This window comes from Mus pahari, chromosome 19 (assembly GCF_900095145.1).
Source record: "Mus pahari chromosome 19, PAHARI_EIJ_v1.1, whole genome shotgun sequence".
Lineage (NCBI taxonomy): Eukaryota > Metazoa > Chordata > Mammalia > Rodentia > Muridae > Mus > Mus pahari.
In genome coordinates, this window is record NC_034608.1 from 72,895,270 (window position 1) to 72,899,660 (window position 4,391).

Sequence of the window (4,391 nt, forward strand, 5' to 3'; positions counted from 1 at the left end):
GCTACAGTGTACTTACATATAATAAATAAATAAATCTTAAAAAAAAAAGGGGGGGGGGATCAGTACCACAGAGGTGAAATTGTCTGGGAGTTGTTTTTTGAAAGCAAAAGAAGCTGTGTTCCAGAGATACCCAAGTTTGGACCCTGTGCTGCAGCTGTACTTGGTAAGTGTCTGTCACCCAGGTGGTAGTGGTTTTGAAGGTATGAAGGGGTCATGAAGAGCAGCTGAGGCTTGGCACTGTGAGAGGCCAGGGAAGACCATTGGTGAAGTTGCAGCCTCAGTTGTTGACGGGTCAGGACTGAAGGGGTCATGCAAAGGATTTGAGGCTTGGCACCAATGAAGAGAGCCTATGAAACTTAGTTGCAGCTGAGGGCCCCTAGCATATTGGAGGTGCCAGTACCATGGAATGATCACGAAGAACAGCAGCAACAGTGGAGTGGAGTCAATCTGAGTCTAGAGTGCTACAGAGGGCAGAGCTGGAGAAGTGACACAAGCCCTTTGGAAGAGCCCAGAAGATCGTGTGTGAATCCTAGACACTGGAACAAGAAGCAGTAATGTGGGCCGGGCGTGGCGGCCCACGCCTTTAACCCCAACACTCGGGAGGCAGAGGCAGGCAGATTTCTGAGTTCGAGGCCAGCCTGGTCTACCAAGTGAGTTCCAGGACAGCCAGGGCTATACAGAAAAACCCTGTCTCGAGGGGAAAAAAAAAAAAGCGGTAATGTTGAAGTTGCCTTGGAGACTCCAAGATGTTCAAAAATGCCAGAGTCGTGGGTTATCTGCTGAGGAAAGCTGCTAACAGGGAGTGGAAACAGCTCAGGAGAAAGAAGTTTGTTGCAGTCAACCAGGATGTAAAAGGAGTTGGAGATCTGAAGACCACTTTGACATCAGACATGGAGATGCAGAGTTTGGAGTTTGCCCAGCTGGTTTCCTGTCTTGCTTTGGGGGTTACAGTTAAGTGATTGGGTGAATCTCCGAAGAGACTTTGAACTTTGGACTTTTAACGTTCTTGAGACTTGCTATTGACTGTGGGGACTTGGAATTTGGACTAAAAGCACTCTTTTATTCTGCTGTCTAGGTGTGGCCCCCCATAGACTCCTTTGTTTAAACAAGCCTCTGGGGGCCAGGGAGTGGACTGTATTGTTTTGTATATGCTTGGCCCTGGGAGTGGCACTAGTGGGAGGTGTGGATTTGTTGGAGTAGGTGTGTCACTGTGGGCATGGGCTTTAAGACCCTCATTCTAGCTGGGCATGGTGGCGCACGCCTTTAATCCCAGCACTCAGGAGACAGAGGCAGGCGGATTTTTTGAGTTCCAGGATAGCCTGGTCTACAGAGTGAGTTCCAGGACAGCCAGGGCTATACAGAGAAACCCTGTCTTGAAAAACAAAACAAAACAAAACAAACAAACAAACAAAACCTTCATTCTATCTTCCTGGAAGCCAGTATTCTGCTAGCAGCCTTCAGATGAAGGTGTAGAACTCTCAGCTCCTCCTGCACCATGCCTGCCTGGATGCTGCCATGTTCCTGCCTTGATGGTAATGGACTGAACCTCTGAACCTGTAAGTCAGCTGCAGTTATATGTTGTCCTTATAAGAGTCGCCTTGGTCATGGTGTCTGTTCACCTGTTCACAGCAGTAAAACCCTAAGACATCAATATTAGAAATTCTAGGCTCTATTGCCTTCGCATGTCATTTTTTTTTCCCATCTCAGACTAATTCAGTACACATCAGGCCTTCTATGGTGTTTTTTTGTGTATATATGTTTCCTACTCCAATGACTGGTTTGGTTTGGTTTTTCGAGACAGGATTTCTCTGTGTAGCCCTGGTTGTCCTGGAACTCACTTTGTAGACCAGGCTGTCCTTGAACTCAGAAATCCACCTGCCTCTGCCTCCTGAGTGCTGGGATTTAAGGCGTGCACCACCTCGGCCGGCTATTATATTTCTTAATGTTATTCATTCCTATTTTTTTCCAAATCTTTTTTTTAAAGATTTATTTATTTATTATATGTAAGTACACTGTAGCTGTCTTCAGACACTCCAGAAGAGGGAGTCAGATCTTGTTACGGATGGTTATAAGCCACCATGTGGTTGCTGGGATTTGAACTCCGGACCTTCGGAAGAGCAGTCGGGTGCTCTTACCCACTGAGCCATCTCACCAGCCCTTTTTTCCAAATCTTAAATGTCACATTTTAGTTTTCCAGTTCTCTGATACAATTTGGAAGTTTGACATTTTCTTCAATAAGCCTAGCAAGGACAGTGATTTTTTTTTTTTTAGACTATTTTTATTAAGTCTGTTTCATTTGTCTTTTGTTTCTGGTAGTTCTTATTCCTGACTGACTCTTCTTTCACCCATTATCTTTGATTGCCTTTCATTTTGTTTGAAAAAATAATTATAAAATAATTCATATTATGTTCCTACAGAGGGGCTTCATATCTCTGATGCTAAAACATCCTAGAGTAATTAATGCCTGAGGATACTTTAGCTAAATAAGTGATATTCTGGTTCATATTCCCATTTGGGGCTAAGGTTCTTACCCCATATTGGTTTACTGTTAGTTCGTTTGTTTGTTTTAGCTGAGAATTGAACCCAGAGCTTTGGGCATGCTAGGTGAATCTCCTACAACTGAACTACTCTCCCAGCCCAAGAAAGACCTTTTAGAGATGCTCCCTTTAGTGCAGACTGAAGTCCTACCTGAAGTTCTACCCGACTAACGAATGCCCAGCTTTTGCTCTTCCTAAGTCCTTAAGTGTCAAGAGTTAGATTTGTCGGGTGAGATGGCTCAGTGGGTAAGAGCACCTGACTGCTCTTCCGAAGGTCCGGAGTTCAAATCCCAGCAACCACATGGTGGCTCATAACCATCCGTAACAAGATCTGACACCCTCTTCTGGAGTGTCTGAAGACAGCTACAGTATACTTACATATAATAAATAAATCTCTAAAAAAAAAAAAAAAGAGTAATTTGTCAACCTGATACAGACGTAGGCTTACTTGGAAAGAAGGAATCTCAATTGAAGAATCAACTCCATCTGGTTGGTCTATAGGCATTTTTTTTGTTTTGTTTTGTTTTTTTTTTTTTTGAGACAGGGTTTCTCTGTATAGCTCTGGCTGTCCTGGAACTCACTTTGTAGACCAGGCTGGCCTCGAACTCAGAAATCCACCTGCCTCTGCCTCCCAAGTGCTGGGATTAAAGGCGTGTGCCACCACGCCCGGCAAGTCTATAGGCATTTCTGTGGGCCATTTTCTTAGCTGTTGATTGATAAGGGAGGGCCAAGCCCACTCTGGGTGTTCCTATCCATGTGGAAGCTGCCTGGGCTGTATAAGAAAGGTAATTGAAGATGCAATGGGAAGCAAGCCAAGAAGCAGTGTTTCTCTGTGGTCTGGGCTTCCCTTGGTGATGGACTGTACTGTGCAAGCGAGATAAACAGAAACCAGTTCTTTCCCAGAGTTTCTGGTCACGGTGGTTATCAAAACAGAGAACTAACTCCTACACCTTCCTGTATATATAAAGTAGTGCATACATTTTGATCTAATCCATGGTTAAACCTGTTGCTAAGCCATATCTATGGCTTCTTCCACAATTTTGGTCTCACCGATATGTAGTCATCTAATGCTGGCATTTGCTCTGGGTGTAAAATTATTTGTGGCTATCATGATACAACAACATTAATTTTTAAAAAAAAAATAGTGTGACTTAAAGTCCCTGGGACCCCAAATTAAATACACAAACCTAAAGATTTGATTGGAAGCCATACGTGAGTGAGAACAGTGCTTGTCTTTCGGGGTCTGGGTTTCTTCACTTAGTGTAGCATTGCCCAGCTTGGTCCCTCTGCCTGCAAATTTCATGAGTTTATTTTTCTTTACAGCTGACTGAGATTCCTTTGTATACAAGCACCACATTTTCATTAGCGACCATCAGTTGATAAACTGTTTCCACGTCCTAGTAGCTAAATGAACGTGGGTGAACCTGTGGTCTCTACTGCAGGAAATAGAGTCCTTTGGGAATATGCCCAGGAGTGATATATATCTGGGTCATATGGTAGACCTACTTCTCGTTTTTGTTTTTGTTTTAGTTTTGTTTGAGGACCCTCCCCACCAATCTCCCTAGTGGCTGCACAGTTGTCACCAACAGTGCATAAAGGGTCTCCTGTCCTCACATTCTTTCCAGAGTTTGCTGTCCTTTGTTTTCTTATTTTTAAACATCCTGACTAGGCTAAGATGAAATCTCAATGGAGCTTTCATGTGTATTACTACGGCTAAGGATGGCTAAGGATGGTGACTATTTTGAAAAGTATTTCTTCCTTTAATCCCAGCACTCGGGAGGCAGAGGCAGGCGGATTTCTGAGTTCGAGGCCAGCCTGGTCTACAAAGTGAGTTCCAGGACAGGCTACACAGAG

General features: G+C 44.0%; 1 long non-coding RNA gene across 1 annotated transcript in view; it reads left to right on the forward strand.

The window, feature by feature from the left end:
* The window catches only part of LOC110336183, a 22,703-nt gene that overhangs the window by 1,836 nt on the left and 16,476 nt on the right, over positions 1–4,391 (forward strand). The window contains exon 2 of the long non-coding RNA XR_002381199.1: positions 1,437–1,556. This is a non-coding gene — a long non-coding RNA (uncharacterized LOC110336183). The remainder of the gene's footprint in view (positions 1–1,436; positions 1,557–4,391) is intronic.